Source organism: Triticum urartu, chromosome 1A, assembly GCF_056163025.1.
Source record: "Triticum urartu cultivar PI428250 chromosome 1A, HENAU_Tu73, whole genome shotgun sequence".
In the NCBI taxonomy this organism is placed as follows: domain Eukaryota; kingdom Viridiplantae; phylum Streptophyta; class Magnoliopsida; order Poales; family Poaceae; genus Triticum; species Triticum urartu.
Window position 1 is genome coordinate 297,281,827 of NC_141873.1, and position 11,325 is coordinate 297,293,151.

Consider the following 11,325-nt stretch of genomic DNA (forward strand, 5'->3'; position numbering starts at 1 on the left):
GTATAATTCTTAAACCTTTTAAGTAATAAAGCGCCCCTTTTCGAATATTTACCCCGCGTCACTAGTAGGCAACAACCCAAAATTAGAAGAGGAAAAAAGATTTCTCCACATGCCATTGTAAAACAATAAAAATAATACCATGGACCACTAATCCACACACACAACCAAAAGCTTGCCCATGAGCGAACGACCATCATAAGTGCAAGCAATGGTGCTTCACAATAAAAAACACCCAACATTAATCCAGGTCAAAACTCAACAACAAACTCTAAAGAACACCAAAAAGTCTAGACACTTAAAGAAAGTGAGAAGAACACACCACCCTATGAGAAGAAGACAAACAAATCAAAGGAAAAGACACCGCTCCCGTCCGATACGGTCTCAACCACCGATCACCTAGCCAAGAAAGATCGCTCCCAGCTAACAAGGTTGCAACAGCCGAATGTCCAACCGCCTGGTTGCAGCTGCCGAATGGCCAATTGGAAAAGACGTCGCTCCTAGGCACGTGCTCGCATCCACCGAACGCCCAACCGGGAAAGATGTTGAACTCCCCTCAAACCGCCTACTCCAAGCCGTCGTGATCTTCTCAAGTTGCCTCTGCGCACAACCGCATCTGATTTTTCCCTCTCCGCCTTCGCATGGTCTTTTCTCTGCCAACACAATCAGCACAAACAATAAAAGAATCTCTTGTCACCTAGAGACGCAATGTGGCAGGTACAGGTGGCACGATTGATGACACCTGGGCCAATGCGTGCAAGACGTGGTTAACACCGGTTGACCAGTGGAGAAAGGAGAAAAACAAACTCCAGATTGACGTGGACTCTCAAAATCATTGCCCTGAATCGACTCGTATCCCTCCACCATGCAGCCACATGGCAACGGGCCCACCCATCAGCAGATTACTTCACAAATCACAACGCATTACCAAATCAAAATCATGGACCAAATCTCAAATTGGAGACCTGAGAGAGCTTCCACCCCCATGGAGGTCATCGTGAATTAAACGATTTGGTGTTACAAGTATTAGTTAGAAACTTTTTAGCTATTGAGCATAATTGTAAAACATGAGAGTATTCTCCTGTCAATTCTCATCATTGATCATCGGTAGAGCCCGGCTAGAAAGAACATCCCAAAATAAAGTTCAAAAGCTGAAGCCACCATTTCAAACGTTCAAATTTCACCAGTCCTCACGCGTTACCGATACTTTCCGCTGCAGTCCTCCTGCGCTTCTTACTGCCCTACTCCTACTCCTACAGGCGTCCCTTCTTGGAAGAGAGAGAAAGAGACCAGTCCCCTTGTTTTTGTGGACCAACTCCAGTAGACCGTCCTAGCTGACGCGGCGGCCTATGGGGAACTCGATACACAGCACCCGGTGGACCAACCCCACCAAGCTCTTCTAAAAAAACGTCAAAACCAACTCCTTGATCCAAAAAAAAAACTCCTCATTCCGCTCCGCTAGTCCAGTGTCCAGTCCACAGCACACCACCCGCGATGGCGCTCCGGCTCCGCTCTGCCCTCTCCGCCGCCGCCTCCGGACGCCCCCTCCGCCACCGGGCTCTCTCCGCTGTTGGGACAAACCTGGTCCGGCGACGAACGCCGAATAGCCTCCAGCGGTACGACCGCCGGACGAACCTTTTATTGTCTCTCTTTCTCAAATGGAGATAGAAGAAGTGCTAGACATAGATTTTCAGATGACGTACGCCTCACCGCACGAACGGCGCCACGCCCGCCGACGAACGGCGCAACGGCCGCACACACGGCCTTTCTTTTTCTCTTAACCGGGCACAATACCCCCATCTACAATGGACTGGATTACATGGCTTAAATAGCCAGACTCACCGGCCACCCCGCAGCCTGAACGCACACATATCTCAACCACATGCAACCATATCATCCGATGCATGCACGTAGCTAACAACTCTGGAGTCTAACCAACCTACGTGCATGACACACACAACCTAATCAACTGACTCAATCATGATTATCCTAACAATCTCACCCTAATCTTGATTTGCCGTTGCCCGTGTTGGTGCAGCTCCCGTCGTCGTCGTTTCCATGGCCGTCACAGCGGCCTCCACCCTTTTCCTCGGCGACACACGCCGATCTTCTTCTTAGCCGGCGACACACGTCGGACATTCTGGCGACATACATCGTCTTCCTCATCTCCGGTTGCAGCGACATATGCCATCTCCTCCGACTCCGGCGACACATCCCGGTGACAGCCGCAATACCACGCATCTTCTTGGGCCGACACACGACCCAGAGCTCCATCGCACAGCCGTCGGCGAACGCCGCCACCGCCGGCACGCGCCCGACATGGGGAACGACGCCACCGCACACCCCAGCGCTGACGTGCAGCGCCTCCACACCGCTTCGCTGTGCCGCGCCTCCGCAGCTTCCTCGCCGCGCCACCACGACCTCTGCGCCACCACGTTCGCCGCGGACTCACGGCGGATCGACAAGGCTCTGATACCAATTATTGGGACAAACCTGGTCCGGCGACGAACGCCGAATAGCCTCCAGCGGTACGACCGCCGGACGAACCTTTTATTGTCTCTCTTGCTCAAACGGAGATAGAAGAAGTGCTAGACATAGATTTTCAGATGACGTACGCCTCGCCGCACGAACGGCGCCATGCCCGCCGACGAACGGCGCAACGGCCGCACACACGGCCTTTCTTTTTCTCTTAACCGGGCACAATACCCCATCTACAATGGACTGGATTACATGGCTTAAATAGCCAGACTCACCGGCCACCCCGCAGCCTGAACGCACACATATCTCAACCACATGCAACCATATCATCCGATGCATGCACGTAGCTAACAACTCTGGAATCTAACCAACCTACGTGCATGACACACACAACCTAATCAACTGACTCAATCATGATTATCCTAACATCCGCGGAGGCCACCTCGCGCCCTCAGTGGTGTGTGATCCTCAGTGGTGTGTGATCGCCGGCACGCGTCCGGTCAAGTCGCCGGCGCTCCGTGCGACATTCCACCTCGCCGAGCCCCCGCGCGCCTCCCGCCTCCTCGTCCCTGCCCACCTCCTCGGGTCGGGTCCACTCCCGGGCGTCGACAGAGGAATCATGGGCGCGCTCTTCTGCGACGTCCGCGCCGTGAGCGCCGACGGCTTCCTCCTCCTCCTCAACTTCCTCGACGTCCGCACCACGGGCCCCGTCCTCGATAGTCAGCGCGCTGACCCATTTCGGGACGCGACCCTTTCAACGCTCCCGAGGCCACGCGGTTCGTCTGCAGCCCTCTCAGCGGCGAGCTGTTCCGCCTTCCGGACATCGACGGCACCAAGGAGACACTGTGCGACAACCGCCTCGGCCTCCTCACCAAGGCCCGGCGCGGTCACGGCCCGCCCGACAGGTACGCCATCGCCGAGCTCCTACAGGAAAAGGAGCCCTCGAGGTGCTTCTCCATGAGGCGCTTCCTCTCCGAGACAGGGTAGTGGGAGAAGCTCACGGGCCTGCCGTCCCCGCTCCCACTCCCGCTGGCGCGTCGGATGGAGGTGGACCACGAGGCCGTGGCCTTCGGCGGCCGGCTCTGGTGGGTCGATGTGAGCTGTGGTGCCGTCTCCGCGGACCCGTTCAGCGACCGGCCCGAGCTCCGCTTCGTGGAGCTCCCGGAGGGCAAGGAGCGGGTGGCCCCTGATCCCCGGACCCTGTGCAGATACCGGCGCGTTGGGATCAGCGAGAGGAGGCTGCGTTACGCCGTGGTGTCCCAGTGCGACCCCTTAGTTCTCCGTTCGTTTGCCCTCAATGGCGACGACGATTGGACACTGGAGCATGAGGTGGCGCTTAGCCCACTCTGGACGAACGGGGGCTACCCCTGGCTGCCTATGGAGGAGACACCAAGGATTGGCGTCATCGACCCCATGAACGCGAGCATCATGCATCTCACCATCGGCAACTATGTTGTCACCGTGGACATGGACACGGGGAAGGTGGTTGCTAGTGTAATTGTCTCGGCGGCGCATCAGCTTGGTCTAATCATGACCGATGGTGGTTTCTTTCGGGCATTTCTGCTCTCGCCGTGGCTTGGATCAAGCCGGATTCCTCGTGCAGGTAATCGACTTGCATGACTCATTCTTCTGAAATGCATGATTGAAAATAGCTAAGTACTCCCTCCGTTTCAAATTATTTGTCGCAGGTATGGATGTATCTAGATGTATTTTAATTTTACATACATTCATTTCTGCGACGAGTAATTTGAAAGAAAGGGAGTAGTACGTATAATATAAGATCCAATTAAAGTTGTACGTTCAATTCTTAATCATGATGCGTGAACTCAAATTCAGGGGGGCATTTGACATGCATAGGCTAAGTACAATGCTCAACTATTAAGTTTGTTAATTGATTGGGAATTAGAAATGCATGAAGCGTTTGATTTGCCTTGGCGAAAGATTGCGTAACCTCCCAAAATTGATATATTGGGAATTAGGGGCCAAACTGTAATCAAGCTTGTTTCGAACATGAGAATGGTGTTACGTTCTAATTCAATCAAACAAGGTTGTTGGCTTCGCAAGGATACGATTTGTTGACTGGTGTGGGAATAAGAAGTTCCTCTACACTTTCTTTGTTCACATTCTACTTAAGTATTGAACACAAAACTTTCTGCGTCAAACTAGCAAAGCCCAAATTGTTGTCCGGTCTAAAGCATGGCTAGGGGGTTATCTGCCAAATTTCAAGGTTACTGATGTATGTTGTACATTTTTCATCTTTTTGTCACTCGGTCTTAGATGAAGGATGTCATAGCCTCTTAATCATTCCTCTATACTTTCTTTGTTTCACCGACTACTCAAGCTTTTTTCTTGGACGTCGTAACTGCCACACGTGTGGTGTATCGAATGGTTGTGCTGCACGCTCTGTGTGACACGGAGACGACCCCGCCCGCACGACCGCGTCCGGACGCGCACAGCCACAGACCGCACGTCCGGTGCAGCACGATCGCCCCACACGAGCACGTACGGGCGAGCAAGCACGCGGCTCGCATGACTCGTCTCGGCCGTCGCCCCTCCCCGCCTGCGAGCCACACGTCCCGTGTGTCACACGCCCTGCGTGTCAGTAACCACGCGTCCCGTCGCGATTGCCATGGTCCGGACCCTCTTCAGTTGCCATGTTGCCATGTTGCTGAACTACAGTTGCCATGTTGCTGAACTACAGTTGCCATGTCGGACAACTACAGTTGCCATGGTTTCTCAACTGCAGTTGCCATCTTAGGTCAAGTGCCGGATGTCATTTTTGGGCAACTGCAGTTGTTGCCATGTATGGTCTTGTCTACTACAGTTACCATGATTTGAAAAACTTTAGGAATTGCCACCTACTAACACTGGACAGTTGCCATGTAGCACTAAGAAAACATGGCAAAAAGTATGTTTCGGGTAAAGAGAGAGTTGCCATCTGCTTACAAGCACGCTAGAGGCAGTTGCCATGTACCCTGCAAAAACACATGGCAACTGATAGCTTTGGTGTGTGGGAGAGGAGACGGGCATGTGAGCGATGGTGGTATCTTTAGGAGTTGCCACCTACTAACACTAGACAATTGCCATGTAGCGCTACAAACAGACGTGGCAACAATAACATGTTCGGGTGAAAGAGAGTTGCCATCTGTTTACAATCACAAATAGGGCAGTTGCCATGTATCCCTCAAAAGACATGGCAAATGACAGCCTGGGTGTGGGAGAGTGGGAGAATGGGCAGTCGTGGGAGATGGGGAACAGAAATGGTGCGTGGCGTGCGGGCGCGACATCAATTTCATCGCACGCCCCGACTGACGAACCGTTAACCGCGGAGAGAAAACGGCGTGCGGGCGAACTCCCTCACACGCCACACACACGAGTTGTCCTACGTGGCACACAAATTCAGTCTTTTCATGCCAAGATTCGTGCAAAAAGCGCTGGACGGCAATGAAGGCGTGTGGACGAGTTGGCTAGCACCCACACGTGTGAGCATTAACATTTTCGTTTTTTTAGGATAAAAGAAATGCATTAAAATCAACCATCAGGGTTGCAATCGGACAGTAGAATTTCTTTCAGCTCCAAAGGAACTTCTGCCATGAAGAAAAAATCACCATATCTTCTAGCCAAGTCAGCAAGGCTATGTGCTAGCTTATTCTGCTTCCTACTCACCCATCCAATCTGAAACGAACTGAAAGAGTTCAGGAGAGCCTGAATGTCATTGATTATGGAGAAAAGACTGGATTGGTTAGGGACGCCAGGTTCCAATGCTTTGGACAGAGCCATAGTCTACTCAAGTAATAGTATATTGTTGTCATGAAAAAAAGTTTGACCGCTTTAATCAGCATCAAGCTGTGGATATGGGTATGCTGTGACGATCTACTGGAAAACGTAAATTCTTCATTTGTTTCGGAAGGAAATCTCAATTATTATCTTTAGTGCACAGAAAACTCTACTGTTATAAGCTGTTTCGAGTTGGTATTGTTTTTTTAGAAAAGGGGACATCCCGGCCTCTGCATCAGAATGATGCATATACGGCCACCTTTATTAGCGAATAAGAACAGGTTCAACAATAGTCTTAATGTCTCAAACAAAAGCTGCTCACAAAGAGCTAAGGAACCAAAATAAAAGCCACAACCGGCTGACAAAAAAGAGATAGGAAAACTAATTGCCTATCCTATTACATTACCGATATCCAAACCGGCTGAAAATATCCCATGCTACCATCTTCTATCGGATAGATCTAGTAACCAAACGCTTCTTGGCCTCCGTCGGAGTGAGTAACGACCACATACGGATCCACGCAGTGGCTCGGAAGATAACCTGCAAAAAGTGAGTGTTTGTTGTTCTGTTAAAGACCAAATCATTTCTGCAATTCCAGATAGTCCATAATAAAGCACATATTCCTACACGAATATGTCTTGTTGTTTGGGACTCAATCCCATCCAACCACATCCCAAATAACGTGCTAATACTATTCGGTGGAGTAATATTGAAGGCAATGTTAACTGATTGCCAAAGAATCTTTGCCAGAGGACAATCGAGAAAGAGGTGTTTGACTGTTTCATCCGTATCACAAAAGCTACATCGAGAGGATCCACTCCAGTTGCGTTTAATCAAGTTATTCTTAATTAAAATGACTTGTTTGTGTACAAACCACATAAACACTTTAACTCTCAAGGGAACTTTGACCTGTCAAACATGTTTCGAGGTAGGAATAGAACTTGAACTAATGACATCCAAATACATGAATTTAACCGTAAAATCTCCATTCCTAGTAAGCTTCCAACACAACTGATCCGGACGTTGAGAGAGTTGAACATCCATCAATCTTCTCACAAGATGGAGTCAAACTTCCCAACGGTTGCCGGCTAACGCTCTCCTAAAGCTGATATTTAGAGGCGTGGACTGGCATACTGACTCAAGGTTGCATCTCTCCGTTGAACAATACTATAGAGAGAATGATACTGAAGCGCGAGAGGCGTGTCCCCTAGCCAAGTATCCTCCCAGAATCTCGTAGAAGTACCGTTACCGACTATAAACTTGGTCCGATTGAGGAAAACCGATTTTACTCTCATCAGTCCTTTCCAGAAAGGCGAATCCATCGGCCTCACTGTCACCTGGGATAAAGTTTTGGATTGGAGGTATTTATTGTGCAGAATCTGTGCCTAGGTGGCCTCGGTCTCTCAAGAAAGTTTATACAACCATTTGCTAAGGAGACATTTGTTCTTTACCTCTAGATTTTCGATACCTAGACCCCCTTGGTCCTTCGGTCTACAAATAATGTCCCACTTAGCTAGTCTATACTTCCTCTTCAGGTCATCACTTTGCCAGAAGAAACGGGATCGATAGAAGTCAAGTATTTCCCGAACTCCGACTGGTACCTCGAAAAAAGACAATAGGAACATGAGCATACTTGTATAACGCCCTCGATGCGGCTATATCTCCCACGTGTTGAAGCACGACTTAGAGGCATAACCGCATTGAAAGCAATGTCGCAAGTGAGGTAATCTTCACACAACCCATGTAATACATAAGGGAAAGAGATACATAGTTGGCTTACAATCGCCACTTCACACAATACATGAATAAAGCATTACATCATCCAGATACAATCAAGGTCCGGCTACGGAACCAAAATAAAAGAAGACTACCCCAAATGCTACACAGATCCCCGATCGACCCCAACTGGGCTCCACTACTGATCAACTAGAACGAAACAACACAAAGGACAAGATCTTCATCGAGCTCCTCCTTGAGCTTGGTTGCGTCCTCTGCACGGTATCGTCGGCACCTGCAAGCTGGTTTTGGAAGTATCTGTGAGTCACGGGAACTCAGCAATCTCACACCCTCGCGATCAAGAATATTTAAGCTTATGGGTAACGTAAAAGGTATGAGGTGGAGCTGCAGCAAGCGACTAGCATATTTGGTGGCTAACATACGCAAATGAGAGCGAGAAGAGAAGGCAAAAGCACGGTCGAGAATCTATGATCAAGAAGTGATCCTAGAGCAACCTACGTCGAACATAACTCCAACACCGTGTTCACTTCCCGGACACCGCCGGAAAGAGACCATCACGGTAACACACGCGGTTGATGCATTTTAGTTAAGATCAAGTTCAGGTTTTCTACAACCGGATATTAACAAATTCCCATCTGCCCATAACCGCGGGCACGGCTTTCGAAAGTTCAAATCCCTACAGGGGTGTCCCAACTTAGCCCATCACAAGCTCTCATGGTCAACGAAGGATATTCCTTCTAGCGGGAAGACCCGATCAGACTCGGAATCCCGGTTACAAGACATTTCGACAATGGTAAAACAAGACCAGCAAAGCCACCCGAATGTGCCGACAAATCCCGATAGGAGCTGCACATATCTCGTTCTCAGGGCACACCGGATAGGTCAAGCTACGAGTAAAACGAACCCTCGAGTTGCCCCGAGGTGGCCCCGCAGGCTGCCCGTTTAGGACCAACACTCAGAGGAGCACTGGCCCGGGGGGGTTTAAAATAAAGATGACCCTCGGGCTCGCGAAAACCCAAGGGAAGGTTATAGGTTGTTAGTGCAAATGGTAAAACCAAGGTTGGGCCTTGCTGGAGGAGTTTTATTCAAGGCGAACTGTCAAGGGGTTCCCATTATAACCCAACCGCGCGAGGAACGCAAAATCCGGGAACATAACACCGATATGACGGAAACTAGGGCGGCAAGAGTGGAACAAAACACCAGGCATAAGGCCGAGCCTTCCACCCTTTACCAAGTATATAGATGCATTAATTAAATAAGAGATATTGTGATATCCCAACAAAATATCCATGTTCCAACATGGAACAAGCTCCAATCTTCACCTGCAACTAACAACGCTATAAGAGGGGTTGAGCAAAGCGGTAACATAGCCAAACAATGGTTTGCTAGGACAAGGTGGGTTAGAGGCTTGGTTCAACAATATGGGAGGCATGATAAGCAAGAGATAGGTATTGCTGCATAGGCATAGCAGAAGAGCGAGCAACTAGTCAGCAAAGATAGAAGTGATTTCGAGGGTATGGTCATCTTGGCTGAAATCCCGCAAGGAAGAAGAACAAGTCCATAAAGAAGACAAACGGACGTAGACGAACGGATCCTCACAAACGCGACGTTATCGGAACCAACCCGACGAAGCAACACCGGAAAGAAGCGCACAACATAGTAAACAGCCAACACATGAACATGGTATGATATGCGGGATGCGGTATGCGATGCATATGCATGATTTGCAAAGGAATGATTGAACATGGCCTCAACTTGGAAATCCAAGAGTGCCACTGGAAAGGTGAGGTGATTTCAGTTGAAATCGATATAAAGATCACCGGAATCGGATGCACAGTTTGGAAATGGCAAGCAAAACAAATATGGCACCGGTCTGCGATAATCAGCGAGTGACCAACTAAATGCACCAAGTTAAATATGCTAAAGCACTCAAACATGACAACAAAATACATGGCAGGGATCCAATCATGATGCTTGACAAAAGATGAACACTGAGCTACGGCTAATTCATCCATTAACAGGTTCAAACAAGCATGGCAAAAGGGCAAACGATAACAGGTTTCAGACTTAGTGAAATTAACACAAGTCTGGAATTTATTATCAGGAAGCACACTTTAGAACATGAAAACTACATGCAACAGGAACATATCATGGCAAAGCAAGGCATGGCATGAAGCTACTCAAAGCACTTAACAAAAATCCCTTAGTGACCTTGAGCCAAAAGGGATTCAAAAATACAGTTGCAAGCATGTGAACATAGCAAAAACATAAACAGATTCAGACTTAATGAAAAACTGGAGCATGCAAATCAGTTAACGAGTAGGCATGTTAACGAGCTCGATGCACTCACTACAGAGCATTGCGTGACAAACTAAGCATACACCCATCAAGAATACATGGCATAGAAGTTAGACATGGCAAGAACATCAACATAGCATGCACGGATCAATAGCAACATTCTCGGCAAAATCGCTAAACATGTCAACAATCTGTCAGGATCATAATTTAGCAAAAGTAGAGCTCGATTGACTCAAGTTAGGATGCTCCATAATTGCAAACAAAGACATGGATGGATAGAGCACCACAATGTTAACAAAACATCCTTACTGATCATCCTCAAAAGAGGCACGGATCAATAGGAAACAATATGAACATATGGCATAACGACAAAATCAGGACAAGAACTTAGTGAAATTCTAAGTCCCTAAAATCAGCATTACCGATTACGCTACTTTGCAAACTTGTGCTAGTCACCACACATATCACAAAAATACATGGCAAGCACCTCTGTAAAGATAGCATGGCATATCACAAAACACATGTAGAGCTCAGGATCATAGCATGCACACATTAATCATGGCAAAAATGACAAAAAGCTATTTGATGAAACAGATCTGACAAATTCATCACATAGCCCTCTTCCAACAGCATTTTGGGCATCAAGATGAGCTCAAATGAAAATGATGCTATGATATGAAATAATGTACTCGTCGAGACGAACATTTTGATATGCTACACGCACGAATCGGAGCTACGGATGCAGAGTTATGATGCTATGAAAAGAGGCATATGAAACAGGAAATCTCAGGACTTAGACAAAAAAATGAACACACTGAGTGGCAGATAACTAAGATACGCGCTAGGCGGGGTTTAGCGGGGCTACTCACCATGGGCCTGGCCCAGTTCAGCGGAGAGGCGGCGCGGACCGGAGGAAACAGGCTGAGGCTAGAGGTGGGCCGATCGCGGTGCGGGCCCACAGGGCTGATTCCTCGTCCTCCTCCCGATCCGATCGGGAGCGAGAGACAGGGCGGCGGCGGCGCACCACGGAGCTCCGTC

At 48.8% G+C, this 11,325-nt stretch overlaps 1 pseudogene; it reads left to right on the forward strand.

Moving 5' to 3' along the window:
• The first annotated feature begins 2,316 nt into the window (after nucleotides 1-2,316).
• Nucleotides 2,317-4,227, forward strand: LOC147990931 (uncharacterized; annotated as a pseudogene).
• Nucleotides 4,228-11,325: the final 7,098 nt, after the last annotated feature.